The sequence below is a fragment of the Phasianus colchicus genome, chromosome 3 (genome assembly GCF_987193195.1).
Source record: "Phasianus colchicus chromosome 3, bPhaCol1.hap1.1, whole genome shotgun sequence".
Taxonomy (NCBI): domain Eukaryota; kingdom Metazoa; phylum Chordata; class Aves; order Galliformes; family Phasianidae; genus Phasianus; species Phasianus colchicus.
In genome coordinates this window covers 48,380,112-48,402,693 of record NC_143438.1, presented here as the reverse complement: position 1 = coordinate 48,402,693, position 22,582 = coordinate 48,380,112, and the positions used below count along the sequence as shown (strand labels likewise).

Genomic DNA, 22,582 nt, shown 5'->3' with positions numbered 1-22,582 from the left:
AGACAGTCTCAGTTGTCTCATATAATCCTCATTCCAGTTCTAGTTATGTCCCATCCAAAGGCTCCTTACCAATCCACATTTGTAACTGAACTAGTCAGAAGTACTTTATTTCATCAGACCTTTTTTCCCCCTAACTTAGTCAGTTCTCAGGCTCCATGGCATGACGTTCTCAATGTCATTACCCAGCTTTGCCTCCAATGGCCCCATCACTTCTGCTTCTTTTCCTGATTCCCATATCCTTCTTCCTCATCAAGCCAATCTCAATATTTTCTAGCATGCACTACCTTCTTTCCAAATACTGAGATTCTTGTATGGCCAGCTTCATCATCTTTACCTTTTTTTGCCTAAATCCAACCAGTGAACTCACACACAAACTAAACCCTAGAAGTCTCCTCGGTTTCAGTGGGCTTGTCACGGCCAGAGGTACAATTGCATGCAGAATTCCTGCTCTATTTCTCATAGCCATGGGCTAGAACAGAATCACAAGGGAGGCAGGATTTCAGCTGCTCACCACAAGCAAGTTTCTGAGTGTGAATTAGCTAGAAATGTTGGCTTTTAACTTGGATAGCTTTGGCTGACTTCTGAAGGGACAGTTAAGATGCTCAGTAAAGACAAAATTGATTCCTGCCAAGCACAAAGTAATTACAGTGCAAGGCTGTTAGAAAAAAAAAGCAAGAAAGAGCAGTGATTTTAAAATGTTTCCCCTCCTGCAAACAAAGCAATTGTTTCATCTGTATGCTTGATGCCAAGAACTGCCAAATACTGCAACTGAAATATGAGGACAGAGCAGTCTAACAGCTGTTCAGCAAGCACAAGTTCCACACAAATAACCACGGTCTGGGAAAGCACCGGAACACTAAACTGTACAACAGAAACTACTTACAAAGCTTAACAGATTACATTACCAGTTTCATCTATAATTATTAAATCAATAAATAAATCTTTGTCGAAACCAGAAGTGCTCACTGGTTCCTTTTATTTGTTTCTGAAAGTCACCTTTCTTTCATCACCCACTTTAACCCTGTTAAGACTTAACAATCATTTTCCTCCCAACCCCTTCAAAATCCTAGAAGAGTTCAGCCAAGAACTTTAGGTTTACACTCAACTAATAGACATGACTGGCTTCAGATCAGCTATTTTAGCTTATGACAAAGATAACATGAATTTGCTATTACTATTCACTGCCAAAGTCATTTACTACATAATTTCCAGCCTCTTTCAAGACAAGAATTTTCATCACAAAGCAAAGAAAGTTCATCTTTTTAGTAATAAACCAATGGTTTGGTAAACTGATAAAAATCAAACTATGCTCAAAGGTACAGATTCAGACAGGCTCAAACTAACCAGCTCTACACTGCTGAAATTTTACTATGTAAAAGGAAATAAAAAGCAAGGCTCCACATTTAGCCTTGGCAATGAAGAAAGTAGTCACAAGAGAAAAATTCAAGATGAAAAAGATTAGGTCATCTAATGCCTCGTCTTCTCAGGCTACAAAGAAATGCATTCCCTAGTGCTGTGACTCAGTGTGGCCATGAGCCACCTGCACCCCCCCTCCCAAATACTAGTCTTGTCTTTTACTACTCCAAAAGCCATCCAATGCAGTTACTGAAAATCATGATTTCCAAAGGGCCAAATAATGGCCCTCTCTTCTTTTTTTCCCATTTCTAATTTTTAATCTTTATAAGAGGGGGCTAAAACATGGTGGAGTTCAGTCCTTGAAAATCCCACCCAGAAAATACACTTCTACACATACATAAGATCACTGTATGTAGAGAAGAATTGGTTCAGATTCAAAATTCACAGAGGCAGTTTTGAACACCAGAGCTAGGAGAGAGAAACTAAAACACGTGGCCACATTGCCTACAACCATAAATTCCTCCAAACACATTATTCATGAATAAAATCCATAAACAAATTCAAAAACATACATTCATGTATCGTCAGCAAAAGGTCATTAAAAAGCTTTGTTTGAAAGGCCCAGCACTAACTTATCAAGTCTTAATTCGAATTTGATAACATTTGCTGTCTGTTTGAAAATACAGTACTATTCATGTTAACCCAATATGGTCTGGAAGTAAATGAACATTCCCCGTTACTCCTCCACCCTCTTTTTTTTTTTTTTCCCCTCAAAAAAAGGTCAGAAGCAAAATAAAACTATCCTGAAAGCAAAAACATGTTTCTAATAGGTGACTTTTCTCTTAAAGATGGTAAATAATGCTATTGCAGTTTTACGGTGCTGAAACATAAAGCTGGAGAACCAAACGTTCTTGCTTTTCACAGAAATATGAAAGAATTGTATTTCATTGTGAGGTCAAACTCACTTCACATGGCACAGCACAGATGTCAGACCAGCACCGAAATCATCAATGCTCATAAAGTATAGGAGATAAGTCAATAAACCCTTCAAAAATCTGTCTAGGTCAGTAATTGTCATCACTATCCAGTTGGCATTTTAAAAAAAAAGTAGCCACAATCATGACCTTTGCATTTTTACAAACATTGGCTATTGTCATGGGGAAGACCTCTTTGGCCTCATAATTCACGTGCTGTTAACAACCAGCAAGAACACAGCATGTTCTGTCAGTTAATAAATAATGTAAGAAAAATTGGATGTCACCCTCATGCCCCTCTGTTCCCGTGCAGATTGAAGCAATGACGTACTACATTTAAAGCTTTAAAAAGATTTAAATCTTTTGGGGGACTATAGTATTACTGTTTGGGTCAAGAAAAAGGATTTTTTTTTCTGATGATTTGTATTTATTTTGTACCATTTGCTTTTGCCCACTTCTGATGGAAATGTGGCTCACATAATTACATTTTCTGTCAACTGCATTTAAACTCACGAATAAATTCCATAAAGATTAGACAGGGGTACAAAAAGATATTTAGTCCCCTCAATATTCATGAGGGAACCTAGCCAGTTAGGCAGCACATTTGACTGTCCCAGCTGCTGAGGAAAGGTAACATAAGAAGAACCTGCTGAAAGAACTGACCCTTCCCATTAACTAAAAAAATCTAAATATTTAGGAAATATTAGAAAATGTAGGTTGTTTCAGTGCTCCTCAAATTCCTTTGAGTACTTAGTTTTATCACAAAACCAACACAGTTCAGAAAACTGTGTACTGCTTTCTTCTGGCTCACTGCCAGCAGAAAAAGCACTGTGAGCAATACCAGAACTGGAAGGCTTTCCACAGCTCATCCCATTCAATCCAGTGAAATCTCAAATAAAGAATTATGGGATGGTCACAACAACCTAAAACCAGACATAGGTGGGTCAGCCCACAGGCCTCCTAACTTCATTCACAGTGACCAATAGCTGATGCTTAGAAGAATACAGAAACCATGACATTACTTTAGGAGTAACTATCCAAAGTACCACCCCAACCTCCACTGATCCATGAGCTCAAGGCTCATTTAACAGCAGCTATGAACTTGTCCAGCTTCCCTAAAAAACACTTCAGCCTCCAGCATGCCAGTGTCCTGAAAGCAGGGCATCACAGTTCACCTTACACTTGCAGTTACCACCTTTTACTCATGCTCAGTGTGCCACTTACTGATTCCATTTGATGCTCCTCTTTTTCCACAGAAGACGTGACCAGGTCAACCATCTGCCCCACATTATTCTGTGGACCTCAGCAGTCTTCCTCCCAGGCTAAGTTTAGTTAATTGTTCCTGATACAGTAGTTCTACATCTTTGGTCTCTTACTACCCTTCTCTGTGTCTTTTTCCCCAGTGTTAATACTGTTATTGCATAAAAGGGAAAGTGAGACAAACTGCATATGACATTCAGTAATTTGATACACAAAAGATGAATGTGCATGGCAGAACCATGTTTTCTGCTTTATTCTCTCTTTTTTTTTTTCTTTAGTAACATTTGCTTTTGTCTTTTTTTTTTTTTCTTCCCACCATTACAGTCCATTAAGCTAGCATGTTAATCACACTCTCCATTACAACATTGAGACATTGTTTCTGAGCAATAACTCAAGAAAAGCATCTATACAGAACGGAAATACACGCACGCACATTCCAAGATATATGAGGCATTTCTGCAAAGGAACATCGTATATCCCCTGTACCATTATCCTAGTCCATCCCTAGGACAAAAAAGAAGTAGGACAATAGGAATTCAGCTCTACTATTCCTTATCTGTTTTTATGGTATGTGATTAATTGTTATAGTGCTTCACAACACTAACAGAAATATTACACATGAAAGCAGGATAGTAAATTGTAGGTCAACCCAAGCTGACTAGAAATTCTGCATATAAAGAGCCCAAGAATGCTGAACTTTTTAGTGAACCCAGCCCAAGATTTATTATAAACCAATGTTGCACTTAGCTATATAGTATCTTCAATCCATAGTAAAAAAATGTTCACAAGTATTACACTTCAGTAGAAAAATTTCAGCACTAAAGAGTATATGAAGTTATCAAATACAAATATATTTTCTGTATAGATATCTTTAAAAAAAAAAAATTCAGTGTTAACTCTCTTTTAGGAAGAGAACCTGACAAGCTATTACAAAGATGGTATGAAGACATTTTTTCTGCCTGCTCAGTCCCTTAGGCTTTTATCAGCAAGAAAATTAGGTGAGAAAACAAAAAAAAATAATAACCGTTCTGACAGCTTTCCAGCAGCTTGGAAGTAAATGACACTTCTCATACGTGGATAATCACATCGACACATGTTGCTCTACGCTGACCAGTCATAAAAGATCACAGAAACAGCTGAGTGTGCACTGTGTGAAAACCAGAAGATAAGGTGGAATTTTCCTCTCCCTTCTCCTGAAGGCTGCCAAAAGATCACTAAAATTAAACACTGCCCAAGGCAATTGTTAAAAGCAGTTTGGCCATTAAAGTCATGTCATCTGGTGACCCAAGTGACCTACATTAAACCAAGGCTAAAGGGCAATGTCATCTTTCTTCTCCTTTAGATAGCATGACTTTGCATCTTCAGCACAGATGGAAGACAACCCCTTTGGCCTCCTCGTTTCCACTGTATCCCTTTTTGCAAACCAAAGTCAGCTGCAACCAATCTTTTGTATTCATTTGGCCCTGTTTCACACAGCTACAGCACTACTGAGGTGAACAGCAGCACATGCTCTCCCAGAAGCGCATTCAACCAGCATCAAACTAGAGACTGTAACACTCCACATATTTAAGACTCAAGGGTTAAATCATACCTGAAAAACATTGTGTAATTAATTAACATTAGATGCATTTTGTTTGAATTATCCGAATACACTAGAATGTCTAATCACTTTTCTATTAAAGCATTAAATAACAAAGAGGATATTACTCAATATATGACTTAATTTAGATTTATTGCACGGCCTTCACATCCTCTCCAGATTTTTAGAGCTGCCATGCTGATAATGAGACATTCTTTAAAGAAATTACTTAATTTAGAAATGACGTTAACGATTCCCAGAAATGCTGCTCTCCACAGATAATGACGTAGGTTGTTCCACCTCTCCAATCCTCTTCAGAATCATTATGCTGATGAACTAAGTCAATTCATAATATATATATATTTATATATATGAATATGGATAAAATGTTGTAGCCTGCAAAAGGTTCTCAAGTCATTTCTATGATCCATTCTCCCATAAGAGAAAACCACTTCAAAGACAAAGAATATTCTTACTTTTCATTCCATTTTTCCTCAGTGTGGACTATGATACACAACACTTATTTATATGTTCAAGACTTTTCTTGTTTGGTAATATAAGCCATTTTAAACAGCTGCTAGCATGCCAGGAATAAAGTTTATTGCTTGTTTCTATGATGCCTGTGCTTCTTCATCATTGTCATCTTCATCAATGGGGATATATCACTAGGCTGCCTAATTGTTCAGGCAAACAAGCTCTTCCCATGGGAATAATTATTTTGAAGCATCAAAAACCTGAACTTTCTAGACTGTGAAAAAAGTCAACAGTTTCAGAGAGTTGGCATTCAAACTATAGCTCTTTTCTCTGGTGCTCAACCACACCTGGATATTACTGAGGTAAATATGATCTAATCAACTGATGGCTAACACTGTATGGCTGAAAGATCCAAAGGCATGTAAATCATTCTGACTGCTATTTAAAAATAACAGCATGTGAGCACCTTCCATCAAAATAAATAAATAAATAAAAATAGAAGTCACAAAATTCTGTTCTCAAATTTACTATAAGAGTTGGCACTGTTAGTTACATAGCTCTAGACAGATTTACACAGAAACACTACACACATTTCTAAAAATACACACACATCATCTACTGGAATCTCCTCCAATATCCACGCTGACCATCATCTTGATGAGAACGTACACTTCATGCCTTGAATGAAAGTAAAAGCTTCTTATGATTGCACTAACATCACAGTTTGTCAAAAATAACTGTGTTGTAGAGAAAGGTTTCTATTGGATACATTTCTTTCTTAAGACTATAATGATAGAGGACCTGTCAGAAGGAATTTAAAATAGAACCTAGAACATTGGCAGAAAAGCAGCATTTCACATGCATTGGTCAAGTTTTCCACAAAAACGAGAACAATTTTTCCTTCAAATATTGTGTGAACAAAAATCAAATTACTTTCAGTTTTCTAAACTAAGCCATTTTAACGTACATTACAAAAAAAAAATCTAATAAATCAAGGAATTGTGTAGTATACATGCTTTTGGTTGAATGCTGTTGAGATAAACTGTGCACATACACTAATCTATAGGGATAAAATATTTAGAAAAGCTTTGTTTCACTTTTTAAACTTTCAAGTCAAAAGAAAACTATAAAGTCAGTACGGGTAAAATAAAAGAGGAAAAGATCAAGCTCTTCACTTCTTCTTCTTCTCTCTAGTACACCACAGATACTGTACTATATACGCTAGTATATGGTTGACTTTCATGCAGAAATCAACTTCCATTTTTATAAGAGCAGCTCCTGTAATATCCATTGGTACTGTCTGACCCATCAATTCATTAAGGAACAAAATCAAAAGCTGAAATTCAGCAAAGAAGATAACAAAAATGAGTAGTTCTTTTGGTTTCTTGCTCTTTAATTATTATTTTTGTAAACATCCATTTTCAGAATAATTATCCTTTCTCATTCTTGTACCAAAGGCAACTGGCTGAAGTATCAGTTAATTTGTGTAATCATTCAGAAACTAGGCAATGAGATTCTTAATTGAATGGATTGGCACTTGATTCAAACTTGAGGGACAGGTAGTCCAGGAGCTAAATAGGTCAGCATGGAGCAAGAGTGAAGAATTCTGTCCTCAGGCTTTCCCTGTCCAAAATATTGTATGTCTTGTTCTGCAACTCTGCATCATGCAATATATTATGTGCTCACCATATAGGTAACATTTGCCTTTTGGTGACATACTGATTCTCCTTGTTTCTTGTTGAAATGAAATACTGCCTTTGTTAGGACAAGAAGGTTACATCTGTTTTAAACACAGACCACAGATTTCTATATAAAGTAAAGCCTTTCCATTTAACTGTATACTAGGTTTACTGTGAATTTACCCTAAGCCAAATGGGGTTTCTATCACTGCATTTTTTTTTTTTTTTCCTGTTTGTTTAATTCAGACTGTAACTTCCACAGAGTATGAGGATATTTTCTCATGCTGTATTTGAAGTGTGTTTGCAAAACCAGGCCTAAGCAAACGTGTAGGTTCCAGATCCAGGCACACAGATTTTCTTCAAAGGCAAAGTTGGGCATTTTTCTGAAAAGCCAGCACTGTCCGACAGCAGCAAGTTTCTGAGTGCCCTTGCACAGGGGACAGCACCAGAGGATTGATGTGCTGCCAGGAAGACTACTTCAACTCACAGTTCAGCCACAGCCATGCAATATCATCTACCTTTTGCCGACTGACTTTCTCCCTAGAACTGCTCAAAATCAGGTAATACGTACAAAAACAGAAATCCAAGATGGCAGAGTAAGGAGTATGAGTTTTAACTGCACAGAATGTTATTGATAAATTTGCTTTTGTTTCCTTTTTCCCACTCCCCGTTTTTCCCAGAAACAAAAGCAGTATTTCAGTCAGCCTCACTTGCACTGACCATTCTCTTCCCTTTATTTCCCTAAACACAGGTTCTCTATACTTAATAATTTTACTGTGACAGTTGCTAGGAGCCCCTTTTCTTTTATTTTTCTTTTTTTTTTTTTCTAACTATTACAAATTGCCAGAAACACTTGTATTTCCTCCCTTTATTTCCTGATAAGAGATTATGAGGTGTTTTTAAAGAAAACAAAACAAACACCAGAAGAAAAAAAAAAAGACTTCTGTTAGAAATAAAAAGCTTGCTTTAAAAAAAAGTTAGAATTGGAAAAAAAAAAAAAAGATGTATGAAGATCTGTTTTTGCACAAGACTTACTCCTGCTTATTGGATGGGGAGCCAAAGAGGGAAGGAAGGTTTGTTTCCATTGACAAAAAGCAGAGCTCTGTTGATCTGCATGCTTACATCTAGAATGACAGAGCACACACAAAGCACCAAGAAACTTTCCCCATTCCCTACAGTGAACCAGTCTCCTCTGGGAGCCTCTGTACACTGGTGATGGGTTAACATTCATCGCTCTTCTGGCAGGGAAGGAAAACAACTATTACAAAATAGAAAAAAAATCTGCTAGGAGATGTAACAGCCTCCTGCCACACTGACTTGTAATGATTGTTCCAAGTTTCTAAAACAGCAATAAGAAGTTTCTATTTAACACAAACAAATTCTTGCAGACTCTTTTTGCATCCAAGCCAGTGCTTACAGCCTTGACAATTTGGTCACTTCTTTTTTTTCCCCCTTCAAACTAAGGAATTTACAAGCCATCTCAGTAAGCTTACAAGGGCCACATGCTGAATACTACTACCTTCGAATCTCAAAAGCTTTACAAGGTAAAGAGAGGGAAAATTTAAATATAAACAGCCCTGCAACAGCAGCAGTAAAAACAATCACTTTAATAAACATAAAACTGTTTATTAAAACTTAAAGTCTTATGGCAAAGAAGTATACTTTTTCTTTGCATACCCTATTTCTTATCATTCCCTTAATTAGCTTTTTAAACACGTAAGTCTTATTTATAAGTAGCTTTTTATAAAGAGAGGAAGTCATCTTCATTTGTTCACAGCTGTTCTTATACCGAATCACACCTTTGTCCAGGGCAAAGCACCAATCACACACGCAGAACTATTAAGGAAACAACCTAATCAAATTAAAGACTTCCCTACAAACACTTTCAAGCAATGATTTGTGTTAGATGCTTGCCAAGACCCTTCTGCCCTTCATCTCAGAGAGTTCTTCAGCCTGCCTTCAGCTTCACTCCTTCGGGTCTGCCACCTCCTTTTTATGGGGTAATCTGCTCTGTGTTTGGAGAATCCACACATCAGCCCCTAAGCCCTGTCTCCTTTAGGACAGCTACATCCTTGTAACAGCAGTAGGGACAGCTGTAGCCCAGCACACACAGCTACTTCTCTCACTAAGCCCAAGCCAAGGCCAGCGCCATTCACAAAATGGCGTCCAACATGAGCCTCTAGCTCATGTTTCCAAAGAAACTATATTCAGCAGCAAACAAGTAGTAAAAACATTGTCTTTATATAGCCAACCTTTATAAAAAACACAATCCAAGGGCATGGTCTCAGTGAGTTAGCGGATCATTTCAGCAGTAAGGGGATCTTGCCCACAGCTACTGCCTGTGCGTGGGCAAATGGCTCTGGAGTGTAAGGCTATGGCCTCACTTCAAGGACAGACAAAACATGCATCTTCCCCAGTATGGTATGACTGCTCTCAGCTAAAAACACTGTCTCTCTGACAAGCAAGGAGGACTTAGCATACACCATACTGCATTCGGTCTGGTTTGGGCTGTGCACAACAGTGAGGTACTGTGCCTGAGAATGCAGCATGGAGAGACAGAAAACGCTGCATCCCAAACTCAATCTCAAGCCCACTTCATACATTCAGTCTCACAGAAACACCAATCTTTATAATACAGCTATGTCAGAGTAATCACTTTAAAGAGAGATGAAAAAGACTGCTTCCATCACTGGAAAAGTGTTGCCTATTCCTAGAAATTATCTGGTAGGATTACTTATTCTGAAATAGAATCTGGCTTGTAGATAATACCATTTAAAATGAGATTTTATTTAAAAAAAAAAACATTGCTTAAGCAAGAGTTATTATGCAGCGGTAGAAACACTAGTGCAGAATTAAAGATGAGCCCAGACTGCATTACATGAATGAGACATAAGCTGTTGAGTTAGTTAAATGAAAATACTCAAACTCAGTTACGAGCAAAGAGGAAATCACAAATGTGATTGATTTGAGATGCACAAAGCAATATTCTGTTTATCAATAGGAGCTCTAACAACAGCTAGAAAGTCTTCCCTGACTCTTCAAACTCCGTTTACACCATATTTCCTGCAACACAAGCTGTAAGCAGCTGTATAGTGAGGCACTATGCTGCTTCAAAAGCATTTAAACTGCAACAGGCAAAGAGCAAAAGCTGTTTAGGAGGAAAGGAGAGTGTAGGGAATAAAAGAAATCACACCAAAAACCATTAGTGAAAATATTTTAAAATGGCAATTATTTAAACTATGTTATAAAAATACAATCAGAGCACTAGCTTGCTTCATATAAATGCAAGAAGTTTCTTTTTTTTTTTTTTAATTAATTAAAGCTTATATGTATGATGATAATTATCTAGTGATATGATTAAAACTTCACCAAAACCAAAACATCCAAAAATCAGTAACAGGGAGAGCTCCAACCTTGTACGTCATGATCTCGGCACATAATCTTACACACACAGCATCACAGTCCTCCAAAGTACTTCATACACACGGGCTAAGACCTACAGTTTTTCCTCCTAACTCATATCTGGACATTATCCATATTTTACAGAAGGAAGATTTTATGACACAGAGCTTAAAATTACGCACCTAACAGCCAATGCATAAATCAGCTTAATGTAAAGTCCTCAGTAGTTTCAAGAGTTAACACTGCACCAAGTATTTTTTTTTTTTTAATTAGCTCTCTGATCACAGATACAGAAAGAAGATGTTTGCTGCTGCAGACTTTCTAAAAGCCAGCAAAAAATAAGACAATTTAAAAAGTAATTTTCTAGAATATGCATTTAAAATAAGTCTGATCGCCTCCACCACAATCCAGTTTTCCAGGGAAGAAGCACAGTTCTGCTCTAGCTAAATGAATTCAAAGGAGCACAAACAGAGCACCCTGGGCTAGAGTTCTGGTATGTTGTTAAACACACACAAAAGTCTTCTCCTATTTGCCCCTGGATGTTTCATTTTTAAAGTATGATTTCACCGATGCAGTGTTGTAGCAGTAATACAGTTTGTGAAATTCAGGTGACTGTCTCAGATGTATTTTAATCAGAGAAACAACACCCTGATGCAAATACAAACTTCAGTTTCTTCAGGACAACTCTGTTGTTAGGGAAAGGCACAAAGCTACAAAGTGATACTTCTAACATCTATATTCAAGGAGTCCTGTAATGAAAAAAATGAAAAGAAAAAAAAAAAGGAAATTCTGCCATGCCTAAAATCCAATCACTAAACTGATGTTACATTCTGTATGAAGCCTCTGAGAAGTAGCTCTGAAAATTTAAACGAGAGAAGGTAATTGATTCATTACATCTATTTCTACTATATTTCTTTTTGTATTTTTTGGTCCCCATTTCAAAAGGTATTGTTTAAATTGCCCTAATCTGCAAACAGCAACAATAAGTGTAGCAAATACTTGACAATGAAGATGTAAAGCCTCTAAAAACCTGTTACCTTAGTAACCATGGGAATGCAGGAGAATAAGAATACATTGAGTGTCAGGACATCATTTTGGATTCCAGAGGGTTTGGGCTGAAATACAGTCAGCTTTCATTAGCTTTTTGTTTTTCCCAGTAGGCCCTTGGACTTTGAAACAAAACCTGAATGACAGCTATGAGCAATTCCAGCCTCACTCCTGATTAGCCACACCAAACAAAACAGCTCTCTTCAGTGTGAACCCCCCACCATTTGCACCCAACAAACCTTGAAACGAACATTATTTATGTTTCTGACCCCCCTGGATATCACTAATAAATAGCATTCCAAAACAAGGCGTAAAACAAAGAACCACTTTTCTGTGACTTAATAGAGAATTTACTTTAAATAAACGTACTGCAAGAAAAATAAGCCAAGATATCTGCTCAGGACATTTTGGTAACCTCACGAACAGTTTATTTACAGGCTTTAATGGGGGTGTTAATTCAACACAAACACTAAGGAGAATTTAGCTGCTCCTTTTACTCATGGAAAGGAAGAAAGGGAAAAAAAGAAAAAAAAAAAAGATCACAACAACAACGGAGTTCCAAATGCCCGACCCCCAGGGTCTGCTAGGAACTTTGTGGTCAAGACGGATCAGAACAAAGATCTTCCAACCACTGCTTTGAGCCGGCTTAACTCCAAGACCATCCCCTTGCTGGTATCTGGTCACTTGGGAAAACAATCTGAAAAAGCTCCAGGCAAAGATGTCAGAAAAAATAAGCAGAAACTCAACCATCTGGATTATGTTAGAGCCAGCCCCTAGCACACCAAAAGCTCCTCCAACTTTACACCCACAGCTTCATGCAGTTTCTTCCTCTGCAAGTACAACACCGACACGTTCAGAAAACCCAAGAAAGTCAGCTAATTCTCCTCAAAAGAGGACTGTGGAATCAACTACAAATTACAAACATGCAACAATACAGCCAACAAAAACATCCTGTTAATTAAAGTTTTCTCTAAAAGCTTGATCAACTTCCTTGATATGATGATAAAGTGTAGTGGTGCTGCAGTGAGAAAAACAGAGAAGAGAAAAGAACATTTTTTCCTCAGTGAGGGGAAAAACAGAAGTAAACAAGACCTACATGGCCATCATGTGATGACAAATCTTTACATGAGAAGAAACTGGAAGGTAACAGCAGCTCAAACAGAGAGATTGGTCTAATCTCCCCATACATTTGATCACCTCCCTTCAAACTGATACATTCCATTTTATCTGCTTTCATTCAAAGAAATTGTCATTTCAAGACACCATTGATAAACACAAAACTAACGCCTCCATTTATTTGCATCCTTCTGCAGTCATTTACAAACATATAGGATGAATACCACACTGTGGCAACACCTAATTTTAGAATCACATGAAGTGTTCAGAAACGTTGAGTTTACACCCTCGGTGGCTGCCTGAACAGACTAGTTCTCCTAATCACACAGCAAAACAGCAGTATTTCTCCAGGCAACTCCAACTTCTAAGTTAAATCAAAAAGAATACCTAAATGAAAGCCCACTAGTCATTATGTATGGAAGAATATTTCATTATCCATTCACATCTTTTGCAGATACAAAAAGGGCTTGCTATTTCCCTCCTCTTGAATGCCATCAGGTGTCCAGAAACAAGCTCAGCTCCACAACGGTTAGTGCATTCATAAGAGCAGTGAGGCAGCAGATTATAAAAGAGCACATTTTCTCCTGCCACAGACATAAAGAAGGTCACCTCAGGTTTGAGATGTTAGCTTAGGCCTCAGAAACCCAATTTTCAGGTCAATTAGTCCCTTCCTTTTTCAGTCACTCAGTTCTGTGACTGTAAATGAGGCAAAATAAATGTAATCACTTTTAAGGAGAAAAGGATCTTAAAGAAACCAAGTTCTAAAAAATAATTTTAAAGGTTTCCTAAAATATATAAATAAATGAATTTATTTAGCATACAAAATGTGTTTGTATTATTGAAACCAGGTACAAGTGTGCATAAATTACCAGAAACTCTATTTCTCTCCAATTTTCCCTCCTATCTATTATATCACTTATACCATCAGACTGGTTTTACATGCACTGCTTGGCACAGCCCTGCCTGCCTGCCCAAACAGGGAAAGAGCACCCTCCCCTGCCTAGCAAGCCCACAAAAGGTTCCCCCCAGCAAAAACAGCAGATTCTCTTCCAGCTCTACAAATACCAGGATGATTCTTCTCTGAAGAAGCAGAAATGAAAGTGAACTTAAATCAGTTGATTTCATCTAAACCCTACAAAGCTTCTCTATGGATTGTTCTCTCTCACTACAAATGATAAAAAGGCAGCTGTTCCAAGTACTTCCAGAAAATCTCCCAGAGACTGCTGCCCACAACTAAGCATTCTCACCATTCATCAAGGGGCACATGAGATGAAGCAGAACACAGGGCAGGACTGATCATATGGACTATTCTCCTGCTTTTAGAAAACTGAGTTCCCTAAAATGAAATGTGAATTAAGCTAGCAGAGGTGGTCCAAGAGGAGCAGCTCAGCCAGCAATCAAGCCAATAAAAGCAAAGACTGGAGGATAAGCACAGTCAGCATGCCCAAGGGCCAAATCTGTTCTAAAGGCAAGCATTCACCTGTGGAACAGCCTCTAAGGCTGAAGAGGGCTGTGACAGATGATTAAGTAGCTGACCATGTCTCCCTTAAGCTCATGCTTCTTTCTTCTTTTTCTTTCCAAAGATAACATTCAGCAGAAAACCATTTGCTGGAGAAAGAAACATTCCATAAAAATCTTTTTTTAGTTACTTTCCCTCATGAAAAGCCTACCACTGGTACAGGTAGCTACACCTTCCTGGGAGAAGAGCAGCTTGGCACTTTTACCTTTGATGCACATGGTTTTAAAAATAGCGGTATGGGCTGGAGAGGACAGGACAGCACCATTGTTCTCAGAGCAAGAATTCACTGATACAGTGACCAAACACACTCTCCTGCATACCACAAGTAGGCCTTCATACCACAGGAAAGAAAGATTTCTCAAACTTTTATCAAGGACAGCGCCGCTATTGGTTCTGTAAATGGTGGCTGAGTTGCAATAAGATCCTACTAACAATATCATACGCAAGGAGCTAACATTAGTTCACCAGTATGAAAAAGCAACTTGATCACAACCCTACCACTCAAGACCCTACCCCACATGTGTCTCTTCCTCAAAAAAAACCAAAGCAGAATGCTCCAGCACTGAAACGCACTGCTCACACTCTGCTTGACTGCATTCAAAAGGCAAGAGACATACATAAATAATTGCATCCTTGCAACAGCAACATGAGAAGGTGAATGCAAGCAGACGCCAGTCTCCTACCTGCTTCTCAAATTACTGCTCTTCTGCATGTAAGGTAAGCCACAGGTGCTGCGCCCTCTGAACAGCAGATCTGCAGCTGCTTTTATCTGTGAACAAAGGACACGCAAGATCCGTTTTAATGGAAGAAATGCAGTACAACGCAATTCAAGAAAGCAAGGAGATAGGTGCAAACCAGAATCCTAACTGCTCTGTCATTTGCGTGCACCACTGACTCACCTGCTTGAGAGCTGTTCCCTACAGTTTGAGCTATACAGCTTAGCAACATAAAAATAACTACTCTTCGCCAGAAAAATAACTGTTGCATGCCAGAAAAATACATGGGACAGGATTTTCAAACCTGAAAGAAAATTAAGCTCTTATTTTTTCCACCTTCAAAAAAAATTCATTTCTGCAGGTAGGAGGAAAAAAGAATCAGTTCAAGACAATTCAGAACAGCTCCCTCTCTGCACAGTTTGAACTCCCTAGCCCCAAACAACAACCTAATTTACACAGTTACACAAATGTTTTTGGATTTTCAAGACAGTATAAAATGGCTAAAAGAGATCTTGATGTTGTCTACTAATCTCTAGCACAAGAAAGGCAGAAAGCAGCAAATATGCTTGTTCAATTTGTTTTACAAAAACTGTCTGTACTTCTGTTAACAGAATTCTCAAACTAATGTAGTATTTCTCTACTTAGCAGAAACTTCATATGTGTAAACAGCTCAATACGTTCATCATTAACTAATGAAAAAGATTATATCCAGTCACACATATCATTGCACACCTCTGCTTGGTGTGCTGGATCAAGGAACTTACACACCTGAAAAACTAACCTAGAAAAAGTACTTTTCAAGTGGATCACTTCCTATGCCAGATCACAGTATATGGCAAACCAACACCAACACAACAGGGGGAAAAGGCTGAGGTTCAAGTATATAAACAGCCAACCAAAAAAGAAGATACAAAAGGTGGCTAATCGGCAAGTAAGCCACAGTGCTATCACACATCTAACCACAGGCTCACTGACATGGGTCAGTGTTTGATATGAAACTCTTGTTAAGCAAAGTCACAGATTTTAATCATCTCATGCAGCTTCAAAAAGGAAGTAATGAAAACCCACAAGTATGCCTGACGCAACTTCCACTAAAAACTGTTTAGTAGGTACCTTGCTACCAGCTCAAAAAGATCCTAATCCAATATATATCCAAGACAATGTTGAAAAGCTTCAGACTACATATCTTCTGTTTTTGCTGATATTACTTGTCTCTTTGGAGACACATTCCTTACTCTTTTTTCAGCCAATAACCAAAGCATCACCCTCTTCTCTGAACGTTATAATTCAAGGCAGGAAGGAAAATAGAATCCGAATGCTTAACCAATAAAGGTAGCTACAGAGCACATGCCTTGTACCCTGCGAACATAAACCTAAAGGAAAAATATGGGCTTTTGGAATATAAATGAAGATGACAAAAATAATCTAATCAGAGTTTAAATCTATCTATTACTAACTAAGCAAACATCAGGATACTCAAACAGAGAATGATTTTCTAACAAGTAAGCAAGAACAATAGCAAATATTTCATTTGAAACTAAAAGCAAAACAAAACAAAAAAACCCACACAGAAACCTTTGGTTTTGTTTCAAAGAAACAGCAGGGATTTCTTCAATAGTGACTTCAGTTAACTTCTGCTCCCGTCACTGTCAGAAAGGTTATGCAGCCAAAACTATGGCTTTTTCCCCAATGACTTCACACCACAGAAAGAGCATTATTACTTCTTGAAAAAAAATCACAATTAAATTTGTGCCACTCTAATACTGTACTGATGGACATTCTCCAAAAAGGAAAACAAATCAAAAAGAAAAAAGAGGGAGCAATACAGACAAATAAAAACAAGAAAAAAAAACGCAATTAGTGGCCTCAGAAAAACCAAAAACCCAAAACATTTAAGAAAAAAAAAAAGTGGTAGGTCTGATTTGCGGTCTCTGCAAGCCAACCTGCTGATTCAGGGCAATGTCACCAACAGTATCCTTATCTGCAAAGGGTAACAATCAATTGTTTGACAGAAACAAAGGACAGCTCAACAGGAAATCAACTGGCTTGGGACAGATGGTCACTGAATCAAGTTTCACCCCTCCCCTCACCAAAAATAGGCTTAAGAGGCATTTTCTGTTACCAAGCAACAGCGCAAAGGAAGGCATAAATCTTCCCCTACTCGTTATTCCCCTCCTCCCTGATACACACACATTTCAGCCCGTTGAGGCGCTATGTTTGTGCCTTGAGTTATTTTTCCAATGAGAGATGCAGTGCAGGAGGGCTTATTCTGCTCAGGAGCAATGCACAAGGGCAGTGGGCCTGGGTGTAAGCAGGAGGGCAGCCTGCAGGCTCTGGGGCAGGATTAGGGCCCATGCTGGGCTGGGCCTCACTGGACACCTGAGAAAGGGCAGCGTACAGAAGGGCACGCCTGCAAACAATCCGATTGCTCTGAGCATTCACAGTGCACCAACCAGCCTAGGTCAGAATGAGCGACCTGGGGTACTGGAAAACATCTGCAGAATCTCCTTCCCAGGGGCAGAAAGCCACAGTGTCTTTCTGTATGGAGTACAGAGCATGAGGAGTGGAACAGAGTAAGAAGCAGCGGCTCTGAATTGTCTGAAAGAACAAACTGGTGTGTGTGACCTCGTGTTATACAAACGGGTGACAGGCAGGCAGGTCTCAAAGGAGATGTAGTTAAATGTAATCCTACTAAGAATAATCTGCAATAAAAAAAAAAAAAAAATAAGGTTTACAATTACAAGCCTTGCAGAAATTAAACAGGAAAGAAAAAGCCTCGCTTCAGCAACAAGCTGGGTAACTAACCATTCTATATAAGCTGGAGCCTGGATTACCATACTCAGACTACTAAAACATCTGGCCAAAAAAAAAAAAACCCAAGAATAAAACAAGTCTTTCTCTGGGTGAGGGGAAAGGCTGTGCCAGCCTGCAAGGGCTGCATTTGCTCCTCAGCAATACGGAGCCAGACACAGCCTGCCCCCCCCCCCCCCCCCCATCCCTCTGTATTTTATATAACCATTTGACAACGATGTAGATAATGAGCAGCAACACTGCCATGGGTAAACACAGTCTGCTTCGCTGACAAAGGGCCTTGGACTTTAGAGTCCATTTTGCTGCAAAACAGCCTGAGTGGGGACAGCCAGCAGGCTGTCCACACGCAGCACCCTGACCTCACAAAGAAACCAGAGACCAAGGCATTTTAACTCAAATTACAGCTAAGCTAATTCAAATTAAACAGAAGATCTGAACACAAAAGGCAAATTAATAACTGTTCAGGCATATGCCAGGAACAGAATTTGTGGTCTAATATGTCCACAGCTTCATGACAGCAGCATGATGCACAGTGACCCAAGGTCACGACAGGACTGTTGAATTAAGGACCCTTAGGCTTGGTCACAGAAAATCGTAACACCTTATCATTACTGTCGTACAGCACTTTAAAAGCCTCCTAGTATCACCACATCATCCTCATTTTATTGAGGCAGCAACAGAGGCATAGAGGAGCTGTACATTTTCCGCAGAATCTGGAAGCAAAACTCTTCTGAGGACCCCAGTCCATATCATACAATGACCCAGAGCATTGAAGTGAAAGCAGAAAGTCATTCACTTAAATTCATGACCAGAATCAACATTTTTTCAGCTGATTTCCCTTGCCTCATAACTGGTTACTAAGAGTCTTATAGCTGAAATCACTTTTTTATGAAGCTATTCTCTCTCATCAAACAGGTGATGAAGTTATCTAGCATTACTCAGAAATGGATACAAGAATTCTTCTAACACATTGAGAATTTGGCTAAAAAAGACAAAAAAACACCTACAATTTTTCTCTAATGTGCGTTAGCAATTTGTCTGTAGCACATTAAATGAATTATGGACTGGAATGGCTTTGTTTCTTCTAAGCATCAGTGTAAGTGCTTTGAAAAACAACAGAAGCCCCTTTCTGCACTACTACACAATCCATCATATTAACAAACCCTATGCCATAGCTTTACATAAATATTTATCATCGTTTCATAAGTTTTCCTCTTTTACTCACAAACTGATATCCTTAACGTGGCACTACCACGATATAAAAGACATAGTTCTACTTGACCCTTTACCTTGAACTAAACCATTCTTCACCTCCTCTAGTCTGATGTGCTAACCTCAAGCTGAACTTACAAAACAATTATCTTCTCAAAAGAATGCAATATACTAGTAATACAAGTAGAACCCAAATATCAGCAGGAAGGGGAATGGCTGTTTAAGAGGGTGGATGGTGATAGGATAAGGGGAATGGTCTTGAACTGAAACAGGTGAGGTTTAGGTTAGATACTAGGAGGAAGTTTTTCACACAGAGGGTGGTGAGGCACTGGAACAGGTTGCCCAAGGAGGTTGTGGATGCCCCATCCCTGGAGGCATTCAAGGCCAGGCTGGATGTGGCTCTGGGCAGCCTGGTCTGCTGGTTGGCGACCCTGCACACAGCAGGGGGTTGAAAGTAGATGATCATTGTGGTCCTTTTCAACCGAGGCCATTCTGTGATTCTATGGTCAGTTGAATACAAATTCTTATTCATTGAAATCACAAGTGCTTTTCTCCAGTGAAACAAGGAAATGAAAATAGAAGAGTAAAGAACAGTGACCAGAAGCTCTGTTAAATAAAAATCAGTCTAGCTGTAGAAAGTTAGAAGGAATTATGGAACATCAGGTAAGGGGAAGCCAATAATGATGGTAGACAGATCATTGCAAGCCTCATTTTCAAAATAAAGAAAATCACCATCTGAATAATAACCCTCTTATGGATAATACAGGGACACTGTCTTGAACCATTTACTCATCAGTTTGACCCCAACATGTTGCAGAAGACAGTTCTCTTACATTATTTTGCCCCTAAACGTTTGCAGTGCCTCCTATTTTTCCCAGCACACATAATGACAGCCTGGACACAGGAAGACTCACCAGTGTATTCTCTTACCTCTGCACACTGGCTGAAAGAAACAATTTATAGGATTTATTCCAGACCAGAAAGGCACTCTGACAACACAGAAAATAGATTTAATTTTCAACATGCATTTTTTAAATTTATCAGTTCCCCTCAGCACAAACTGCACTTTGGAACACAGAGGACAGAGTTGTTTTAATGAACACATCCTGAGGCCAGCCTCCTTCCATGCATTAGCCTACAATACACTCATTTTCCCTCCTTTGGGAAAAAGGATTGGTTAGGAATCTTAACAGCTCTGCACTGGCCCTTGTAACTGGCAGGTCAACTTCTTTCTAAAACTGCATATCTTGAAAAATATCCCATCTCTAATTGCCAATTTCCAGATCTTCTCCCTTTTTTCCCTTGCTGGTGGTTTTTTGTTGTTGCTTTTGTTTCTTTGCTTTGCTGCTATTTTGGTTTTTAATAAAAACTCAACTTCCCACAGTTTATTCAGATAACAATTTGGAGCAGGAGCAACATCCACTCCTCTTTTCACAGTTGGAACTAAGAAGCGCAAATCCCTTCTTCCCACACTTGGCTGCTGGAATACGTTCAGCTAGACTGAAACTTCAACTCATATTCTGAATCATCACATAAACATCAATACATCCTGAAAAATGAAATGTATGGGCACACATACAACTCAGTTACTAGAAATACGCACAAGGGGAAATAATAGAGAACAGCATTTCTCAAACCTCACCGATTACTAAAACTGTAGAAGTGACCAGCTGAAATAAAATAAGCAAATCTCTCTTCCTTAGGCATGATTTTAGTCCAGAAAAGGATTAAAAATATGTTACTGGGCTTATTTGTAGTTTCCCTGAAGTAAAATGTTGGATTATGAACATTAACCTAGAAAGACTGATTTTAGACATTGCATCCAAGTCAGTCCAGTGGGTATCGTTATTATCCTCTGGTGCTTGATCTTCCACCCAAACCAAGCTGAACAGCCTCTTACAGAGTACTGAAGCTTACACACCATAGCCTTCCTACACCATAGCCTGATGTATGAACAGCAGAGCCACAATCACCAGCACATTTCTAGATTCTCATGAAGCAGCACAACCAAACCTGCAGCAATAACTCAAAGTATCTCTCCATTTGTGTATACAACTGGATGTGAAATAAGTATGTGTTTCTAATCACATACAGAAAGCACATCTAGCCCAGAGCTGAATAACACTCAGAAAGACAGCAAACAGAAAGGAGGTTACCAAAATAGTCCATGCTGCTGATAGCCTGCTCCTCAGGTACCTTTCCAAAGTCGCGAGACCAGATAAATTGTTTCAGAAGTGGCATCTAACCAACTGGTAACACTTGCCAGTTCTGTGAGCTTTTTTTGTACCTCCCTACTTTCCAAGAAACAGAATAATTCAGGCTGGAAGGGACCTCTGAAGGTCATGCAATCCAACATCACACAGAAAGCTCGGCCACACTGGAAATACTGTGAAAACAAAACACTGCTTTGATGTCTTTTGGTTTGTGGCTGACATGCATCAACAGTTTTGACTTCTTAACCTGACAAATTTAGATGTAAAGGCTCTCAGTTATTCTCAGGGGGACTAGAATTGAAGATCTGTTTCTTACAAATAAAATTTCAGAGGCACAAAAATACATCTTCCCCTCAGGTTAAAAAGAAAAAAAAAGAGGTGATGTTCCATTATGTATGTTTAATCTGTTTCTCAATACACGGTTTCTACAACTTGGATAAACGACTAATGAACTACAAAGCAAAGATCCAGTCATGTGTCAAGGTTACACATGGAGGTTTATCCTGTACTTGTTTATGCAGTGAATCAGAGTAGAGAACACAACCCTCAAGATATCAGTATCATCAGCCATCACAAGTATCAGAACTATGCAGCATCTGCTGCATTCCTCTCTTTTTCAACTGTAAGCCCCTGAACTGCATGTTACTGAATTCCAAGGTGAACCCATTTTCACAGGACAATTCAATTAAAACACATCTGGAAGAACACTGCCTTCCACTGAATGCAAGTCCCAGATCCAGCTCTCATTTATTACACTGCTGGGACAGCATCCTTTAAACGCTGTGATAAAAAGCAAACCTTATTTTTCCCTTCAAACAGACATCAAAGCAACAATGTTAGGAGGAGTTTCCAGCTGTCCTGCACACACAGATGATGCAGATTTGCTTTTTTTTCCAACAAGAGACTCTGGCGACACACAGAACTTCACAAGTTCAACTCAGCAGTTAACCTGTCCAGTCTTAACACATAATCACAAATGGATTTACTACAGCAAATGGAGATGTAAACCTTTGCCATATCGCGTGGGAGAGCGCTTTACCCTTATCACAAACATAGCCTTCTTCCTACACCAAATCCACAAGAATCACCCCAAAATCAGGCCTGACAGAAAGCCAGTCAGCTGAGCCACATAGGAAAACCGAGCATCTATCTGCACAGCCATTAGGCACAAGGCGCTGCAGGAAACAGCCACGTCAGACAGTTAGCAAGCAAACATTGGTCATT

The 22,582-nt window shown here is 38.9% G+C and overlaps 1 protein-coding gene across 8 annotated transcripts in view; it reads right to left on the bottom strand.

The window, feature by feature from the left end:
- Positions 1 to 22,582, bottom strand: part of GREB1L (GREB1 like retinoic acid receptor coactivator) — a 160,442-nt gene that overhangs the window by 97,362 nt on the left and 40,498 nt on the right. For 4 of the 8 annotated variants that reach the window (XM_090137444.1, XM_090137442.1, XM_090137440.1 and 1 more), the window contains exon 2: positions 15,090 to 15,175. The exons of the other annotated variants lie outside the window; for them this stretch is intronic. The gene's annotated coding sequence lies outside the window, so the exon portion shown is untranslated. The remainder of the gene's footprint in view (positions 1 to 15,089; positions 15,176 to 22,582) is intronic. 8 annotated transcript variants of the gene reach the window in all.